Source organism: Balaenoptera ricei, chromosome 10 (assembly GCF_028023285.1).
Source record: "Balaenoptera ricei isolate mBalRic1 chromosome 10, mBalRic1.hap2, whole genome shotgun sequence".
Lineage (NCBI taxonomy): Eukaryota > Metazoa > Chordata > Mammalia > Artiodactyla > Balaenopteridae > Balaenoptera > Balaenoptera ricei.
The window spans coordinates 88,109,043-88,130,875 of NC_082648.1; the positions used below are offsets into that span (position 1 = coordinate 88,109,043).

At 41.3% G+C, this 21,833-nt stretch overlaps 1 long non-coding RNA gene across 1 annotated transcript in view; it reads right to left on the minus strand.

Annotated features, from left to right (window-relative positions):
- LOC132372674 (uncharacterized) overlaps nucleotides 1-21,833 on the minus strand; it is a 132,127-nt gene that overhangs the window by 39,938 nt on the left and 70,356 nt on the right. The window lies entirely within an intron of this gene.

The window sequence follows — 21,833 nt, forward strand, 5'->3', positions numbered from 1 at the left end:
AGAAGCTGACCATGCTGGCACCCTGATCTCGGACTTCCAGCCTCTAAAACTGTGAGAAGTAAATTTCTGCTGTTTATAAGCCACCCAGACTGTGGTATTTTGTTTACAGCCTAAACAGACAAAGACAATTATTCTCCATCTTTTCCTTTTCCTTCTATAGTCCAAGAGCTACCAGGTCTCCTACCTTTCTTTCTGGCTGCTCCTAAATGGTACAGCCAGAATTTGAATCCAGGGCCATAGGACCTCAAACCCAGTTCTTAACCACTACAACAGTAGCTTTCAAGCCTTTTGGCCACGTCCCATGGTAAGAAATGCATCTTACATCATGGCCGATGAACACCTACACACATGAACTAAAAGTGTCAAGAAACAATAAATACCTTACCAGGTACACAGCACATTGATCTTCTCTAATTTTTTTTTTTTTTGGTCTAGTTCTAATTTTTAAAATGTAGTTAGTGTGCATCAAATTGACTGCATAACTTGTTGCTAACTTATCATAACACAGAGGCTAAAAAAATCACTGCATACCTTCTCCAACTTGACTTAAAATCTGGGAGATCATTACTACAAGACCCTTTTCTACTTCTAAACTAAAGATTACTCCCCAAAGAGCTAAAAACAAAAAGTTTTAATACAACCGTTTTTAAAATTAGAAACAAACTTTAAAATTTCTATCAACATCTCTTTTTAATGTGACTGTTTAATAAAAAGCTGTATTTGATAAATTTAATGAACAATAAAACTGAAACCACAATTACATACTAGATCTAGTTGCTGGACAGGAATAGAAGATACAGGAAAGATATTCACCCCAAGCTTGCCTCTGCTCCAACCCCTTCCCAGAAGAGCTGATGGCCACAGCCCCTGCCAGACACCACAGCACAGGACACCGCTTGCCCCCCCGTCACTCCAGCTGTTTGGACCATCAGCTGAGTAGAGAATGGTGATGTGTCATGGCACGAGAAGAGGAGCTGGACCAATGTCAGGAATGAGAGTGAGAATGATGGGGAAATGACCCAAAGAAGCAGGAAAGTGGACACTGAAAGGTCATGAGGCAGCATTGGGCCTGGAGAGGCCATGGTGACCACGGACATACCACAGTGATGATGAAACTGGAGAGGGCACGTGAAGGGAAAGGAGGACGGAGTGCACGTGAAGAGAAGGGCAGAGAGGCCCTGCGCCCCTAGATGGTCAAAGAGAAGCTAGTCCCTCTCCTGGCGGTAGGTCCCACTGGCTTTCTGGTTCCACTCCAGTGGTGGGTACACTCAACATAAAGACACATCTTTCTTTCTGGAGATTTGAAAAGCTTTTAGTTCTTTACAATCCTAAGTTTCTTAATTAGATGGACTCCCCAGATATCCTCACAGCAAGAATCCGAGAGAAAGGCAGGGTGGGACAGCCAGAGAGTCGCAGACAAGAGACAGAACTTCACAGAGGACTATTCCCATGCTTCTGCCTCCTGGAATATTAAAAATATTAATTATAATGCCTTTTATTCAAATAATACAGTACTTTAGAGTCCACACACACACACAAAAAATGATTACACACAATCATCTGTAAAGTGGGGATAATAATTGTACTTGCTTCATATTTTTGTTGTGGAGGGGAAATGAGTAAACACATGTAAAATGTTTAAACTACTAGATGCTCAGTAAATAGGACTTGATCCTATGATAATACTGTGACACGGGTGGGTATTACATTTGATAGGTGAAGACACGGGCACTCAGAGAAACCCCAGGCCATGCTAAAGGGTACAGAGCTAATAAGTGGTAACAAAGGTCTTTGGGCTTTGTGACATCCATAAATATTCCATAGATGTTTATGGAGTCCAGGATCAGTGCCAGTTTCACACCATACACAGTGAATGAGACAGATGCAATTCCTGTCTCCACAAAAATTACAGCAAAATATTCCTTCCCCAAGTCTTATCATATTTCTATAATATAGGCATCAACTAAAGAGTTGTTCTTTTTTTTCACAACCTACAAATAAGATTAAATTAAGCCCTAATAAAAAGCCACAAGACCAGAAAGGCGTGCCTCTTCTGCCGTCTTGAGAAATTAGAGTTGGCGCCTCCTCTGTGCCTGTCCACAGTCTCCTAGGGTCACCGCACTGTGGCACTGGGCACACTGTATTGTAATTCTTTGGATAATTTTCTGTCCCCATCCTTCAATCCAAGATTATCAGCTCCCTACGGACAGGAACTATCCTCAGAGTAGCACAGAGTAGGTGCTAAATAAATATTGGTTGATTTTAGTTGAATAAAAGGGTTCTTATCATATCAGTGCAGATACCTTGATTTTTCTTAATACACCAGTTGGTCCTAGTTTTTAGTGTCACTGAGAAGCTTTTATTCCTTGGGTTTTCTAAAGTGCGTTTGTTTGTGGGCTTTCCCCCCATGGTGGTTTTCAGTTTAAGAAGTGCATAAGGCTCAAGGAGACCAGGAACTAAAATGGTTTCCACCACAACCACCAATGACACTTCAACGCCCTTCTTAATTAATTATGTATATATTTATTAATATAATATATTGTTATTTATTATATATATTAGAGAGAGAGAGAAAAACAAAGAGAGAGAGATCAAGAAAGATTAGTGAAAAATTGGTGTAGAACCCTTTGAAGTCTTTTATTAGAAGTAAACCTTATTCTAAAGAACTACAATAACTGCAAATGTAAAATCCACGGTGTTCAAAGAAATCTATCCACCAAAGACATAGTTCTTGCTTTGAAATAAAGCCACCGCTTTGGGTGGATTAAACCTTGCCCAAAGTGGGTTTTTCTTCATTATTAACATATTTCATTCCTATCAATTCAGAGTAGAGCAATTTTGAGATCAAAATGGCTTTCCACCAAAGCCAGAGTTTACAAAGTCAACAGTTCTAAATGTTAATGGATTCAGCCCTCACGAATCGGGGGTATGGGAAGGTGGCTGGATCATTTTGAAACTTCATAAAAACTTCATAAACACCAAAGATTGGGAGTTAGCAGTGAAGAGATGAAGGTTTAGAGACACTCAAGATAAATTTTCCAGAGTTAGGCTTCTCTCCTGGTTAACCTAAGTCAATGGAGTCTCTGGGGAATATAGTAAGTTTGAACTTTTGTGTGGCCTTTTTCTTTGCATGTATGTGTTTTAGCAAGCACCCTGGAATGGCAGAGGCTTCCTCCTCCGTGGAACCATGTAGATTCAGAAAAAGCCATCTTCCATTGAGAAGACAATTGTTTTCTATAGAGACAAGAAACAAATGCCCGTGACCCAGGTCACCTCGTCCCAGCAGGCTTTTGCTGCGGCTTCCTCTGAGCAAACACAACAAAGTCCGGAGCAGTCAATCCTGCCGCCCCACACTGGGCCCCTGCAGTTGTGCTCTGCTATTTACCCTTCCTATTAATCTGTCAATGTTCTAGTCAAACATGCAAAACAATATGGTGGGCGCATAGTTTGATTGGCCATTGCTAAGTAACTTGGGCCAAAGATGAAGAAATGGAACTTCCAACCCACAAAATGTGAGGCCTAATCTGATTGTTAGAAAATGTTCAACAATACTGGCGCATGACAATTCTTCAGGGTGGCTGTGATTTAGCTTCCCTCTCACCAGAAAAGAGTGGTCCCATTAATGACATTCCGTTCTAGAATCTAAATTCAGCCCATGTTGCTGTTCCTATCATTGTGGGATAGGACTGTCTGGGCATTTTGTAGAGGAAGGTATTCCATGTAAGATGCCATCATCCTGTTAATGATGGGACTATTGGATTTGGTTTGGCACACAGGTAAGGCCCTGGCTAACAACTGAAACATTCTTTGAACTGAAAAATCATTGTTGTTGATTCAACACTCCCTGAATACTAAAACGTTATAGCTCCACAGTTCCAAAATGTAATTCAAATTATCTAATATTTTGAGCAAATTTAGCAGCTCATTTCCTCACTCCACTTTCCTCCTTTTCTGCTAGCCCAGAGTAAGCCTCGGAATCCTTCTCAACACAAAGCTCTAGGTAGCCATTTCTAATCCACTGGAATTAGCACAAAAGATGGAGCCTATTAGTCATTCCAGCCCTGGAGTATACAAAGTAAACAAATTCATCAGAACATAAGATGAATAGATGATCAACAACTGTCTTAAGACATTCCCTGCTAGTAATACAGGTCATGCATTTCCCTGCTGTGTGTTTTCAGAAATCACACAGAATGGGAAGAATAGGTAGAGCTATTTATGAATCTGAGAGGCCAGGACACAGTACAACGAAGTGAAAGAAAATATGGCTGTTGAAGTCAGGCTGACTCAGGGCTCAAATTCCCCCTTTTATTATTTACTAGCTACTCAACCTCTGGCAAGTATAGAAGTCTGCTCTATGTTTGCTCATCAGGACTTTTCAACTCCTGTCCCTGATTCATTTTTTCCAACTATTTACTTCACAGACCATAGGCAGCTTTGGGTTCATATCCTTGTAGTTTTTGATCCAAGAGGAAAAGGAGCCCTCTCTTCCCAGCTTGAGTTTAAAAATTGAGAAAAAAAAATCTGATTGGCTTGACTGAGGTTATGACACTCACTGGACTCCCAATATGGGGACTCTGATTGGTCCAGACTGGGTCACATGACCATCCACTGCCAAGGTCCTGTGCTCAGGCTATCCTCAGAACCACCTGGTCGGCGTGGTAGGAGCAGTTTCCCAAAAGAAGTCTTGAGTGGAGGGAATACTTTCCTGGGGTAGACAAATAGTAAATGCATGCTCTAAAACCACATGGAGTGAAAAAAGTAAATAAAATAATACATGTAAAGGGCTTAGTAACTGGCACATAGTAAGTATTCTATAGATGGTAGCAAAGGTGATGGTAATTATTATTATCAATCTCTAGTCTCAAAAGGTACAATCAATAGGAGGGGTATTCACAGAAGGATACTTAATGCTTCACACTGAGTTCATCACTTCCTGATGTCAGCTTTAAACCTGGCTACTCAGATTATATACTCAAATAGCACCCTCAGTGAAATAACTAAGTGCAATGGTCATACTTTTCATACTTCAATTTAAATTCAGCTCATAATTCCAATTATAGAGATTTCACTTTGGTCCAGGCTCACTGAAGAAAAGGTTATATTAAAGGATGCAATTAACAATTTGATTCACTTATGCATTTACTTGAGCTCCTATGTCCCAGGCACTGGGCTAGATGCTGGGTGACACAGGGGAGCAAAACTGACCAAGTCCCCGCCCTCAGGGGAGCCGGAGAGTAGTGAGAGGAGCTATGGGGAAAAACGAAGCACAATAAAATGTTAAAAAGCACAGAGTGGATTTTAGATAGAGGCGGGCCCTCTGAGGGGTGGCATCTGGACAGAGATACAAACAAAGTAAAGGAGCTATGAGAATCCCTGGGAGGCAGCATTCCACATCGAGAGAATGGTGAGTACTGAGTCTGGAGTGGGGCAGTGTGGTCAGAGCAAGAGTCAGCAGGGTGGCAGGGGCAGGAAGTGATAGTAGACAGCTTGGCCACCCGCTAAGATGTCCATGTCCTAATGCCTACATATGTTACCTTACATGGCAAAAGGGACTTTGCAGATGTGATTAATTTAAGGACCTTGAGATGAGGGTATTAGCCTAGATTATCCAGGTGGGCCCAGTGCAATTCCAAGGGTCCTTAAAAGCTGAAGAGGGAGGCAAAAGAGGAGGTCAGAGGGATGCACTATGAAAAAGAGTCAACCTGGTATTGTCGGCTTTGAAGACAGAGTAGAGGTGACAGGAGCCAAGGAATGTAGACAGCCTCCACAAGCTGGAAAAGGCAAGGAAATAGAACCTCCCCTAAAGTCTCCAGAAAGGAATGCAACCTTGCCAACACCTTGATTTTCCAGTGAGACCCATGTCAGACTTACAACCTGCAGAACTGCAAAATAATAGATTTGTGTTGTTTTAAGCCGCTAAATGGATGGTAATTTGTTACAGCAGCAATAGAAAACTAATACAGTATCATCCTTAACCTTACCAGACGTTATGTGTCAGTGAAAAGTCTCTTTCTGTCTTCTCTCGAAAGCCTTGACTTATGCAACTTCTCAGAAGTAACACCAGTTGCTTTAAAGTGAGGACATAAGCCTCACCCTAACAGTCTGGAGCCACCTTATAAATACACTAAAGAAAGAATGGCAAAGGAAACAGGGGCTGTGTCTCCAGGTTTTCCTAGCAGAGATGTAATGTATCCCTAGGGTGGTAAAATTTTGTATGAAGGGATATAAAAATATGCTGTAATTTACAATGATGTGGATAAATATGGAAACTAAGGGGATGTTCCAAACTATAAGACCAACAGCACTGAATCAAGAATCAAAATTATTGGGGCTTCCCTGGTGGTGCAGTGGTTAAGAATCTGCCTGCCAATGCAGGGGACATGGGTTCAAGCCCTGCTCTGGGAAGATCCCACATGCCGCAGAGCAATTAAGCCCGTACGCCACAACTACTGAGCCTGCGCTCTAGAGCCCGCGAGCCACAACTACTGAGCCCACATGCCACAACTACTGAAGCCCATGTGCCTAGAGCCCGTGCTCCGCAACAAGAGAAGCCACCGCAATGAGAAGCCCATGCACCGCAAAGAAGAGTAGCCCCCACTCGCCGCAACTAGAGAAAGTCCGCGCACAGCAACAAGGACCCAACGCAGCCAAAAATAAATAAATAAATAGATAAATAAATAAAATTTAAAAAAAAAAAGAATCAAAATTATTGGCTGAAATGGATCAAACCTACTGACCTAAAAAATATGTAAGAAGATGCATTATCTCTCATACACTACCTGCATGCTAATTTGAAAGAGTCTGATTTGTAGTCATCGAAAATGCCTCTTCTCCCATTGCTCTATATTACATCTCTTTAGACACCCATTAGCTGAGTTCATCTCCCTAAAAACAGTGGGTGGAGAAAGAACAGGTTTACAATGATGCTACAATGAGGCAAAAAATGACATTTTTAAGATACAGAATCATCCTAACTATGAACATATTTCTTTCCAGGGACCGTCAATAAAATTTTATACTTTTCTACATAAAGTTCTTGACCATCTTTTGTAAGATGTAATCCTAGGTACTGTTGGGATTTTTTGTTTGGTTAGTTTTGGTTATTTTGCATTATAGATGGTATCCTTTATGGGACTTCCCTAGTGGTCCAGTGGTTAAGAATCCGCCTTCCGATGCAGGGGACGTGGGGTTTTTTTTGTTTTTTTTTTTAATTTTTATTTATTTATTTATGGCTGTGTTGGATCCTCATCTCTGTGCGAGGGCTTTCTCCAGCTGCGGCAAGCGGGGGCCACTCCTCATCGCGGTGCGCGGGCCTCTCACTGTCGCGGCCTCTCCCGTTGCGGAGCACAGGCTCCAGACGCGCAGGCTCAGCAATTGTGGCTCACGGGCCCATTCGCTCCGCGGCATGTGGGATCCCCCCGGACCAGGGCCCGAACCCGTGTCCCCCGCACCGGCAGGCAGACTCCCAACCACTGTGCCACCAGGGAAGCCCGGGGACGTGGGTTTGATCCCTGGTCGGGGAACGAAGATCTCACATGCTGCGGGGCAACTAAACCCGCATGCCCTAGAGCCCACGCGCCACAACTAGAGAGGCCAAGTGCCACAACTAAGACTCAACGCAGCCAAATAAATAAATATTTTTAAAAAGATGGTATCCTTTAAATTACGTGTTTTTCTAATTATATCCAGGGTATAAAAATGTGATTTAATTTTATATATTATTTTAAAACAGCAAGTTAGCTAAACTCTCATATTAATTCTGAAATATATATCTATAGATTATTTGGGGTTTTGATGTGAACAACTGTTATCACCTGCTAACAGTGACAGCTTTGTTTCTTCCTTTCAATTTTTTTATTGTCTAATACTACACTAGCTTACATCTCTAAAATAGTGTTGAACAGCTTGGTGGTAGTGGGCATCGTGTTTTTCCCCAAAACAGATTTACTGTTGATATACTGAAGCAAATAAAGCTTGCTTGCACAGGCCCCTGTGAGTTCTAGAAATTATTACGATTTGCACAGCATTCTAGGTAGAGAGGGGAAGCCTAGTGAAATTGGGAAGCACTTCTGATAAACTGCTTTAAAAGGTCTCAAAATGACAAAACTAAACACACTCTTACAATATGATCCAGCAACCATGCTCCTTAGTATCTACCCAAAGGACTTGAAAACTTAACGTCCATACAAAAAACTGTGCATAACTATTTACAATAGCCAGGTCATGGAAGCAACCTAAATGCCCATCGACAGACGAATGGATAAAGAAGTGGTGGTACATATATACAATGGAATATTACTCAGCCATAAAAAGGAACGAAATTGAGTCATTTGTTGAGACGTGGATGGATCTAGAGACTGTCATACAGAGTGAAGTAAGTCAGAAAGAGAAAAACAAATATCGTATATTAACGCCTGTATGTGGAACCTAGAAAAATGGTACAGATGAGCCAGTTTGCAGGGCAGAAGTTGAGACACAGATGTAGAGAACAAACGTATGGACACCAAGGGGGGAAAACCGCGGTGGGGTGGGGATGGTGGTGTGCTGAATTGGGCAATTGGGATTGACATGTATACACTTATACACTGATGTGTATAAAATTGATGACTGATAAAAAAATAAAAATAAAAATAAAACAAAAAAACAAAAAAATAAAATAAAATGCTGCCTGGTGACAAATGTCAAAAAAAAAAAACAACCCTGCATATGAATGGAATTGCCAAAACTTGGAAGCAAGCATCAAGTACAAAGTTTGCTGCTTATTTATTTATTTGTTCTTTGTAGATTGCTTTATGAAATAAAACAAGTTCTCTTCCTTGTTTGCAAAGGTTTGGGGTTTTTGGTAAGGGGATGTTGTTTGTTTTTAATTAGGAAGAGATGGTGAATTCTATTGAATGTTTTCTCTGCATCTATTAATATGATCATATTTTTCCTTTTAATCTGTTAAAGTGCTGTTACATTAATCAAATTTCCAATATTAAACAAATCAAGCATTCATAGGATGAAAACAATTTGGTCATAATGTATTTTCTTTCTAGTATATTGCTGGATTTCACTTGTTGATATTTCATTTAGTTTTATTGCTTCAATGATCATGATTGAAATTGACCTTTTCTCCCTTATAATGTCCTTGCCTTGCTTTGGTATCAAATTATGCAAGCCTCATAAAATGACTTGGAGAATATTCTCCTTCTCTAATTGCTGATAAACTCTGTATAGGATTGAAATTACCTATACCTTAAATATCTGAATGACTGTACTGGTAAAACTATTTTATTCTGATGCTTTCTTTAGGGAAAAATTTTAACTACTGATTCAATTTATATAATGGCTATAGGGCTACTTATGCTTTCTACTTCTTTTGAGTCATTTTTTAAATTGTGTTTTTCTGGGAAATTATTCTTTGATTTTCCAGTTTTCCAAAATTGACATTAAAGTATAAACATTATCCACTTATGCTTTTAATCTATTCATTAAGAGTATATGTTCCTGTTTTAATTTTTAATGTTATTTATATTGCATTTCTCTCTTCTTTCTTGACAAATCTTGCCAAAGGCTTGTCAATTTTATTAGTCTTTTCAAAGAGCCAACTCTTACCTTTGTTAATCCTTTTTGTATGTTTATTTTCTGATTTATTAGTTTTTATGGTGTGCTTTTTTAATTATTGTCTTTCTTATACATTTTGGGAGCTTATTCTGCTATTTTCAACTCATTGATATTCAGTTTTTTAAATATTTTACCCAGCATTTTTTATTTGTCAATTTAGAGAGTCATATTAGTCTGCAATTCCCTTAGAAATAGAAAACCCCCACTGTATTTTCTAACTTATCTTTACTAATATTTTTAAATTATTAAATTTTGTACTTTGGAATCAATTAGTTTATTCAACATGATCATTTTTCCACTGATTTTTCTCAGATTTTATTGGTGAGAAATATGTTATCTGCAATTAGGAATCTTTTTCTTCTTTTCAACTGGCTATCCTACTTATTTCTGCTTCATGTCTTTTTTAATTTCCTAGAATTTTCCGAATACTCTAAAATAATAGTGACATTTAGGTATCCTTGTCTTACTTATAATTTAAAAGTCCTCCAGGATTTTTTTCATTAAGTATGATAATGACTCCTACATTAAGATAGATTCTTTATATATTAAATTAGTATCTGCCTGTTCCTAATTTATAAAAAATTTTATAAAGAATAGTTGTATGTTATCAAAATGCCTAGTATTTAATAACATTCGCCTATGATTTTTCTTGTTCAATCAACTATCGTGATATATTTGGTTCCTATAATTCCTAACATTAAAACAATCCTGAAATAATATCTACTGGGTACATAAAATATGAGATAATACATTGACATTATTTATATATTCATATAAAATAATATATTTTATGTACAGTGATGAATTTAATGTGTTCATGGGGATTTTAGGACATGGGCATCTATATTCACAAGTAAAATATTTTATTGACTTTTTTTTATTACACTAGTTTTGCCCAGTTTGGCTATCAAATGAATTAAGAAAATTTCACCAGTTTTTATGTCCTATAACAATTTCTATAATGTAGAACTTCTATTTCTTTAAAACATTGAAAGAACTCACTTGTAAAACTGTATAGGCTCAGAGCCTTTTTTAGAGTTAATTATTTGAAAGAATTTTTCATCTTTGTCATGACTACTGTTCTAGTTAGGTCTTCCATCTCTCCTTGAGTTAATTTTAATTGTTTTTGCACATTAATATGATAATTTTATTGAGGGTTTTAAATGTATCACCACAAAATTTTACATAGTGGTTCTTATATTTTAAATCTCTAAATTAAGGGAAAACTCTGGTTCACCCATTTTATTTCCTTGGAATTGTAGATATAGTAGTTTCTGTTCTACACCTCAAGAGAAAATATAGAAACAAACAGTCCTCCCCTCAAGAGATAATTGGTGAGATTAGAAAAAGGCTTATATCTACAGGGCTAAATTTACCAGGAGTTACACCATTTAAAAGGTAATAAGGGGGACTTCCCTGGTTGTCCAGTGGTAAAGAATCTGCCTTCCAAAGCAGCGGATGCAGGTTCAATCCCTGTTAAGGGAACTAAGATCCCACATATCGTGGGGCAACTAAGCCCACGTACCACAACTACTGAGCTCACGTGCCTCAACTAGAGAGCCTGCATGCCACAAACTACAGAGCACATGTGCCCTGGAACCTGCGCACCACAACTACAGAGCCCACGCACCCTGGAGTCTGCACGCCACAACTAGAAAAGAGAAAACCCACATGCCACAACTAGAGAGAAGCCTGCGCGCCATAACGAAGAGACTGCGCACCTCAGTGAAAGATCCCTCATGCCTCAACGAAGATCCCGCGTGCTGCAACTAAGGCACGACGCAGCCAAAAATTAAATAAAATAAAATAAAAAGGTAATAAGGGTATATATCTCGTTCTGTGTTTTTATTGTGCTTCCTCTTCTGCCTTCCTGTGCCCAGACATAGCAGGCCTGGTTTCTACATGGCAAGCAGACCTCACACACCTTGGCAATAGGCCTGCCAATCACTATTTTATGTACTCAGCTTCTCCACTGTGACCTGTGAGTTACCCTCAGTCATTTCAGACTGGAGAGAGTGGGAAGTCCATCCTGGCTTAAAACTCAAGCCTCAATCCCCAATTCATCTTTATCAGGAGCCCTTTACTGGGAAAGTAATTTGGCCTACGTTAATACAGCTGATAAGCTGGAAAACAGGCCTTTATTCTATGAAGCAGGACTGAAGGGGGATGAAGGAATTACTGACTTCCCAAACATAACCCCTAACTTTTTAGACACACTTCTTGTCATTCTCAATTTTACGTGTTTGTGGTTTGTCTTTTTTCTTAAATCAACTTTGCAGGAATTTGCATGTCATTATTATTTCATAGTCTAAAACAAGAGACTTAGTCTGGGTCAAAAGTGACTGTAAAGACCTCAATGGCATGACTTTATGCATCTTCATTCTAATGTCACTCTAGTCACATGGCACAGTTTCCTTATGTAAACTTGCTTCTCTTTGCCACCTTCTCTTCTAACAAATAATTTCCTCCCCTTCAACTATATTTTCTTCTGCTTAAAGTCATCCATTTGATTATGATCTTTAATGATTCTTTCTCCAGCTCATGACTTTTCACATCCTCTGATGCTCAGTATTTCCAGTTAAGATTCAGGAGGTAGGGAATCTTCCTAGCCCAGCTCATGTCTTCATGCCAAGCCACATTACAGATGCTGAAGAACACAGGGAATGATAGGGGGCCTAGCGCCTGTCAAGTGTCTGTCCTTAAGCCTACCATCTTGATTTGGCCTCCTCGATAACAGCTCAAGATTAACATGTAGAAGCAGAATTCTTGATTCACACCCTTTTTCAAGCCTGTCTCCCATCTTTGTTCTCTTCCACATCTCCAGAATGTGACCACTGTCTCCAAGGTATTCAGCCCTATATCCTCTCCTTGGTTCCTCCCTTTCTCTCATCACCTCACTCTTACGCTCCCATTCATCAAGTCCCATCGTTCTTCCTCTAAAGTAGATCCCAAATTCATCCATTCTCTTCATTTTCATTAACATCACCTTAATCCAGACACCAGTATTTCTTATCTGGATTATTATAACAGCCTCCTAATTCTCTAAAGTAGATCCCAAATTCATCCATTCTCTTCATTTTCATTAACATCACCTTAATCCAGACACCAGTATTTCTTATCTGGATTATTATAACAGCCTCCTAATTCTCTAAAGTAGATCCCAAATTCATCCATTCTCTTCATTTTCACTAACATCACCTTAATCCAGACACCAGTATTTCTTACCTGGATTATTATAATAGCCTCCTAATAGGTCCCTAAGCAGTCACTACACTCCTGATTCTTTCCATCATTCTCTCCATACTCCAGACAGCAGCAGTAATGACCTTCTTAAAATATAAATTCAATCAAATAGCTCCCTCACTTAAAATCCTCCAGTAGCTCCCTACTTTTCGTAGAATAAAATAGTCTTTTCCTGTGCCTGACACAGCTTTCCATGATCTCATCCTGGCTAAACTCTCCACCTCATCTCACGTACGTTCCCCCTACTTACAGTGTTCCAGCCGCACCACCTTCTTTCAGAGACCCAGGAGGACCCTCAAAGCTGTTTTCTGCCTTAGGGCCTCTGCACACATCGCTCTGCTTGCTTGATCATCCTTCTGCTCCTTCACTTGCTTTAGATATTTGATCTTCACCAAGTGTCTTTACTTGGCCACCCTATCCAAAGGAAATTTCTCCCAACTTGTAATTCTTTATTTTATTGCCTTATGTTTTCATATTTTTGCCTGTCTCCCTAAATTATTGGGAAAGAAACTACAAAGAACAGAGCAAAAGAAAATGCCAAAAAGAGACGCAACAACAACAAAAACCTTCAAAAGATAAGAAAAATGGGGAAAAAAGCAAGAAACTGAAAGGAAATAAGCATAAAATTATTATCCTTCCTGGAGAAAAGAAGTTCATAAAATTTTTAAATAAATGCAAAGGTTGTATGAACCACAAGTGAACATTCTAACCATTCTTTTTCTAAGTCTTAGGTACTGATTTCTAACTTTCCTGCCTTCAAGATTTATGTAAATCGACTTTCCTTGAATTCTGGTGACTACAACATTCTGCAGTTTGAGAACTTATCAAAATGAAGGCTCAGAATGAGTTAGAAGCATTTGAAAAAGTCATTATGAGCCACGAGAAGAGTCTAATGCTTCTTTTCTCATTGTAAGTTTGCATAGCAAGCATCCAAGACAAGTTTTAACATAAAACGACTCTCTCTTCGGGCCACGGGTACATGGGGCACCATTTCCCCACAATAGCCTGGCTCTCTCGCCTCCTTTTCTCTTCTGCAACGCCTCTTTGTAAATCACAGGTGTTTGTGGGCATAAAGCCCATCAGAAGGGAGTTTATTGTGAAGAGTTCTTTCTTTGCCACTTGTTCTAAACCTGTTCAGAGAGTGCTCCATGCCTTAGACCAAATCTCCATAAAAATCAAGAAACAAGAAGTTTTCTGTACTCCTGCCCAACAGTCACACTATGACATCGGTTCGACAGCTCTGTGACCCTGTATTGTCCCAACTTTATTCACTAGTCTCTTTTCTCTTTCTCTCTCCCTTCCTTTTCTTAAGCCTTTATTGGCATTTTTTTATCTACTGTAAAATGAAAAGGAGGAGGATGGGTTTTTGTTGGTTTTTTTTTAAGCGCCCTATGTTGCAGCTAGAAAAAGCTATCTGCAGTTACTGTAGTAATGGTTTCAAGAAACACCTGCAAATCAAAGAAAGACACCATAACAGTGTCTTCAGGGTTTTTTTTTTTTTTGGTTTTTTTTTTTTCTTCCCTCAGAGTTCCTTCTTGACCATTATAGAGTAGGTCGGGAATGAATTTATGTGACAGCTATGAAGTTAGTATTAAAATTGTGAATAGTGCCTAGCAGTTTTCACGCACTTACTATAAGATCGCCTCAATTTGCCACACAGCGGTGAATAGGGTAAGGGCGGGGGGGTGTCAAATGAATGGGAGGAGGAGGGTCTGTGAATGGGAAGGTTTCCCTGGAGGGAGCAGCATGGGACTCACAGGAGAAGTGCGATTTATTTTTGAAGTTCCAGAAAGAAAGCCCAGGAGAAGCTGCCTAAAAGTCCTGAAGCATGAGGGTGAAGCATGTGAGATATACGATATGTCTGTACACATTTAGCAAGTGTCAAAGCCAACTCTAGACTCATGGACCGGGCGCGGAGTGGTAGGGGAGGGGAATGGGGGTGGAAATGGAGGTGCGATGGTAAATCCATTCCTCTGGTCTTCCAAGATTGAATATTAAATGCCAGCAGGGAGCAGATGCGGGTAGGGGCTACAGAATGGGGGTAAGGGGCTATGGAAGCAGGGCGTTAAGCGTTTATCTCAATGGAAATTAACCACTCGGGGAGAATTAGAAGAGAGCTGGAGCGGGCTGGGCAGGGGAGACTGTCTCTTCTGGTGCGGGGATTTGAGGAGCGCCTTCAGAAAAATGAGGTGAGCCGGCCTGCAAAGAGCAAGGCGGGGCGTGCCCTCCGCCGCCCCCGGGGCCCCGCCCCCGCAGCACCCCCCACGCCGCATTAGCATGCGGGCCGCAGCGGGCCGGCCGCGCGGGGGAGGGCGGCAGTGGGATCGCCGCGCTGGGCTCATTGTGGGCCGCGCTCGCCTCCGCGGGGGACCATCTGCTCGCTGTCAATGCATCACCTGCTCGTCTGGGCCGTCGCCGGGGCAACGGGGGGCGGGGGATTAAGGAGCGTGTGCGTCTGGGTCCCGGCCGCGGCGGGGGCGAGGGCGGGGCGCTCCTCAGCCGCCCCCAGCCCCGGGACAGGTCCGCCCCGCGGAGGGGCCAGGCGACCACCGTGGCGGGCGCTGCCGCTCGCTGCTGCCCCTCGGGCTTGGCGAAGGCACACGAGACGCCTCTACTCGCGGAGGCGGCGGCAGTCTCGAGGCGGAGCAGAGAGCCGACGGCCCCGCCCTTCAAACTCACCCGGAGGGCTAGAACTGCGACCCTCGCGTCTACCTGGAGCTGCGTGGGCCAGGTCCCGGCGGTGCCGCCTGCTGACTCATCCGGGGAGCTGGCCCGCTCAGCCGGTCCCTGGGGGCGCGGTGCAGCGCGGTTCTGAGCGTCCCGCAGTCGCTGAGCCACCACAATGGGGTCAGCATCGCGGGTAGAACCTCCCGGCTCCAGCCTGCCATCCAAGTCACAGATAACTTCCACACCTCTCCTCTGACATTCTGGTCGGCCGCCCATCGCCAAGCCTGGGGAAGCCTTGGAAATCAGAATATATGAGTGACACCTGCTCTTTAGATTAATCTAAATGGGTTGATTTTCCACGGAGGGAGTAGTTCTGGAGATAAAAACCCCCAGAAATCCTGAAATCCCCCTTCCACCCACTCCTATTCCTGCACTCGACATAATTTTGAATACAGGAGAAATGTAGTGAGTGATTTCAGCCAACAGCAGGGGGCAGAGCTAGGCTGCAGATGGGACCACGTCCACTCTGGGATTATATTGGATCCAAAGCCATGCTCTCTGGTTTAGAAACTTCCAGGAAAATCTATCCTCTGCCCTTGCCCATCTCCACCCCACCGCCCAACTGGTCAAGGACGCCAGCTGCACCAACAGAAGTCAATCATATCTGCCAGAGGATTCCATGCCCCTGAACTAAGAGTAGCTAACTCCCGGACGTAAACTTAACATGGCCTACACAGAACCAAGGAGTTCAGCTTTAATCACAACTCAAATCTTTTTTTTTTTCTTTCTGGGCTGGCCAACTGCTTTTATTCCTTTGCAGAATAACAGAAGCAGCAGAAAGTTGAGATTCACTGAGTCCCAGGCCCGACACCCCTACCTCCTCCCAAACCCACATCTAAAACACTTCCAGCCAGGTAAAATTCTAGCTTTTTTCTAAAGCTTTCCGAGTCAAGAAAGCCCGAAATCTTTCGGGAATAGATCTCATTCCAGAAGCTGGCAATCCTTAAGGAACCAACAGTCTTTGACTAACTTAGTAACTCAAACCCACTTCCTGCAGTTCTGCTCTCTGAAGAAAGAGAAATTGGCCTCTTTTCAAATGAACCCTTTGTATTGAAGAAATTATTAAATTATCTATTAACCTTCTCAAATTTTCTCCAGTCTTTACTATTTTTCTTTTCTTTAACAAAATCCATATTTCAAGTTACACCAAATCGAGATTGTGATATTGACCCTATATAACTTCAACTAAAATCTCATAATCATCAAATAAAATTTCTCCCATACTTTTATGATTTCTAGATATGAACACCATGAATTAGAATAATTTTGTGATTAAAATCAAAATTTTAAAATTTACTGTTACCATCATTTATTTGTTGTTACTATCATTTAATGCAAGAGAAAAAAGTCAACCATAAAATTATACATGCACTTTGACATGAAAGGAAAAAAAAAAACAAGTGTGTAATGTATAAACTTGCCCAAAAGATTAAAAAAAAATTTCACCCATCCAATACTGCTTTTAATTGTGACTTTTAAGAATTAAAGGTGAGAGTTCTTAGAAGGCATGCTCTTTGATTCAAAAGGTACTTCCAGATAGACAGAATCATGGCATCATTCCCACTCTAAAAAGGATGAGTTTGAGTCTAACCATCCTATCTATAGAAAAGGTAACTGAAACCAAAAGATAAGCAACTAGCCCAAGACTGTTACAGACAGTGGCTGGGGGTGCTCAGGGCACCTTCAACCCCACTAACCTCCCAGAGGAGCAGGCTTCCACAACAAGAACACCTCAAAATGCCCTTAATCCACTCTATTCCCACTGCTACAGCTGCTGGCCTCACAGCAGAGATGAGAACTCTTCACCAGTTCAACAAATAATCATTGAACACCTGCCATGTGTAAGGCAAACCAGACAGACACCACCCTCATGGCGCTCACTGTTCAGTAGGGCTAAATAGATTTTTTTTTTAACTTTTTATTCATTTATCCAACAAACATTTCTTGAGCACCTAATCAACTACTAGGATAGGCGAAAATACATCCACAAGTAAGATGTGGATATCTGTCTCAAAAAGAGAAAAACACACACAAAAAAACCCAGAGCATAATGTAATTAATTAGAAAATAATATCAGTAGGCCAAAGTATCATGGAAGTATAGAGGAGGCATCAGATGATTTTGTTTAGATACTGCCACAGAGATGTCATAAACTGGGCCATCAAGAATTAGTAGGCATCCCCAGCACCTAAAACAGGGCCTGGCACATAGCAGATGTTCGATAAATAGTCGTTAAATGAATTATGTATTTTCCAAGTAAGGAAGAAATTCCAGGTGAAGAAGTCACAGTATGAGCAAAGGCTCCAAGCATATTGTTTAAGGAATGAATGAGCAATTCATTATGAGCAAAACAATATAAGGGAGGAGAAAGAGGACGATAGAATGCTGGTGTGGAGGCATGTGGAGAAGGGATGTGAGTGCCGTGCCAGGAATCTGGACTTTGTCTTGGAGACCAATAATTTTTCAGGAGCAGAACACTTTTTTTAAACAGAATCTTGCAAGAAACTCAAATACAATAGAACTGATCAAAATACAGCTGCCCTAGTTGAAACAGGAATAGGATCTGACATCCTGCTCCCTGGCCACAACTTCACCCTCTAGGCACTGCTGGGGAACCCTTCTATTGCCCCTGGAACACTTTAAAAAACAGTGCCATGGGCAATGGGCCATCACTGAACATCACTAAGCATGAGAGTGTGAGTTTGGATGGGAAGGAGTCTAGGAAAGCATTTAGGTTGCTATTGAAATTGTCCAAGCACAAAATAATGAGGACTTAGTGACATTGGTAGTAAAATGGATGATAAAGAGATTTTGAAGATGGAATCCTTAATATGTATGGTCTTTCTGCTTCAGGGAAAATAATTTCACCTCTGGTACTTTCTGAATTTGGATATTTTTAAATAGTAATATGTAATAAACTGTGCATGATGATAACTGTTACTATGTCCAACACATTCCCACACTTGCAAAAGTTTTGAAAAAAATACAAATTCCTTTGCACTAGCTGCTTAAGATGTGGCCCATATGTCAGAATATAGATTTTTGGATCTTAAGATGAGCAAACGGAAGATTTATAAATATAACCAAAAGGAAGGCAGAGATGAGAGATATCTAATGCTCCTTTAACTTACTAATCAGGGGAACCAATTTTTGAGCAATGATCAAAGTTATGGTGTATGGTGACCCTTCCCTGCACCCGCTCAAATGTAAGCATTCAAGTGTTTTTCTTAAAAGTCACATGAAATTCATCACTGATCACTTACATTTAGCTATAATTGCTCATTAAAAGCCCCTCCTGGGTAGAAAACTTGTGATTTAAGGAATCCATGGCACTTTTGAACTGGGTAAAACAAAGATATATGCTCACACAGGTAAGCTAAAGGAAGAGAGGCAGCAAAGGGGAGCTGGGAAGCCAAGGAAATTCACATGATGAAGATAGCTGGCATTTAGCCAGAAGTGAAAACTATAAATATTAATCAGATGAGAATCAGTGTCACTCTACTGCAAGAATGTTCTGTAATTAAAAGGGTGGGTATTGTGTTGTGCATGTTAGCACAATTGCCACCAATAATATTGGATGCCAGCAGCTCCTGAGTGCTGGAGAGAACACAGGTTCCTAAGGATGTCACCTAGCAGAAAGTTTACTACATAAACATCAGCCATTTATGTCAAATTCAAATAACACTCTAAAATAAAGGGAGAAAAAAATACCCGGGTTTCAAAATTGTGTTTCTGTTTTTAAAAGAAAAGGCAAGGAAAGAAATATTTGTTGGGTACCTATTATATGTCAGGCATTTTCTAGATGCTTTCCATACATCATGTCACTTAATCCTTACTTCAAGCTTGCGGAAAAAGTGTCATCATGACCACATTTCAAAGATGCGGCAGTTCCTAAGTTGGCTTTAATGTCCAGGGTGTAGCTGTTGGTGAGTGTGTCTGAAGTGGAGCAGAGAAGAAGTGTCCCTGACATTGGTGAAGTTACAACATCATGAGATCAGGATGTTCAGTGGATCATCCACATGAGCATTGAGTCTCCCAGGAAGCTGATGACTTGGAGTAGATGAGAAGGGTAGGAGGGAGGCACCAAAGCTCTCATTTGGGGAAATCAGCAGTCACTCTACTCAGTGGTCAGGCAAAGGATGTTTGAGCAACATACCAAGCATGTCAAAGGAGAGGGGCTTGTTAGAGATCAGAGGAGGAATGGTTGAAAGAGCCAATGGGGGACAAAAGTATGTGATTCTCTTCTTCTGCATCTGGTCAAAGATGAGCAAGGATAAAGAGCTTACGCTCCGGGGGGGTACAAAGGAAGTCACCTCGTCAAAGGAAAACAAAGTTTTAGTTGGGTCAGAAGTGGAGGGACCTTTGAATGAAGAGGCGAGGAATGCAGAGGAATTCTGATTAGGTCACTCTCTTGTCTCTCCCTTGCCTACAGTTGAAATCCAAATCCTTAAAGGTTATCCAAGCCCTCCATGATGTGATCTTGTCTAGTGGTGCCCTGGTCAACGTTTAACAACCAGCTCTCAGGGAGGATAAAGTCCTGATTTGTAGCATTTGCCTATTTCCATGGTGTAAATACTCCTACTGTGACTGATCTCAAGCTTCCCATGTGACATTAGTGAGTGCAGATTTGGGAAAAGATGTGTACAATCAGCTTTGACGAGTCAGTGCAGGTTGGCTCAAACACACCACTGCCCTTGACTATATTTCATGTTTCCTGTCACTTCTTCCCACCGTGTATTCTTGTTCAAAGATGGGGCTGCTAACTTGTGCAAACTCTACACTGCACAACTCTAGGAGTGCCACGTTCATCACAGTCTTCACCGGTATGTCTAAGTAATATGACAATTTCCCTTCAGATGGTGGGAAGTATAAAGAAGGACACCTTCCTTAATTTTCACAAAGGCATCATCTGGTTGTTGTGCTGCTCAAAGACCACATACCACGAGTCACAAGCCAAATCCAGTCCACAGACATGCCAGGTTTTAAAATGTTTGTTTTTTTAAACTACCTTGCTGACATTTAAAAATAAGGAAACAAGAACTCAGACTTCTAGGTTCTCTTGGAAAAATCAGAGCAGGCTGTATTATTAACATATGGAAAGTGCCAATGCCTACAACGAGGTCGTCATTCAAAAGATGTCAATATTCTTCAGCCCACCCTGGCTGATATTTTATACTCACCATTTTCACCTCCATAATCCGGGGAATCCACATCATCTGGACTCTATCTCCCCTGCAGCTCCTCTCTTACCATCTCTCAGTTTCTAGAATAGTCTTTCCACCTCAGCACCTTGCACCTGCCATTCTTCCTGAAACACTCCACTCTCCACCCCCTTCACTTGGCCAACTCCTACTCCTCCTTCCATTCCAACTTAGACATAATCTCCACCATCAGCTCTCACCAAGACTCCCTAATAGCCTCCAACCTGCTGGTACCCGTGCCATGTGCCACAGAGCACTCGGAGTGACCTTTTTAAAATGTAAATCATAGCGCAGTGCAATTATAACGAAACACAAACTCCTTAAAATGACCTTTAAAGACCTACGTGATTTGGACCCTCTCCCCATTCTTCAGTCACACTGTGTCCCTTTCTCCTTCACAAACACACCATGCCTGTACTCTGGCTGCCCCTTCTGCCTGGAATTCTCTTTCCCAGGTCTTTATAGAGCCCACAGCTGCGTATCATTCAGGTCTCAGCGCGAATCACCTGCACGTGCTCAGAGAGGCTTTTCGGCCATCCACGTAGAATAGCAGCCCTCCCCGCTACCAGCCTCCCTGCAATGACTCTCTCTCACACCCTTTGTTACATATCTCAGATACATCTCCACACCTCCAAATCACAATTCCTGCTGGTGGGCCTGTCAATCTGTGCTTCTTTTGAGCTACCCTTGATGATTCTGACGTGCACCAACTTGGGACGCCCAGGCTATGGAACAATGGGTGAGAGAAAATAGTGGGCAGGTTAAAGAATGCTGTGGTTCATTGTTAGTGATTTGTTCCTTCTGAGTTTTTGTAGTTCAGTATTGCAGTGATAGTATAATACCACAAACCCAGCATAATTTTATGACCATCAGTTCCCTGCCTGTTTATTAGTGATTTCTAAAGCCTCGATCATCAAAATTCCTCTAATCCCCATGAAGAACAGTTATGATCATACTAGTGAAAGGATGGAATGAAGGATGGACACCTAGAGGTGAACTCGACAAACTAATAGGATGAAATAAACACAGACATGTGTTAAAAAAAAAAAAAGC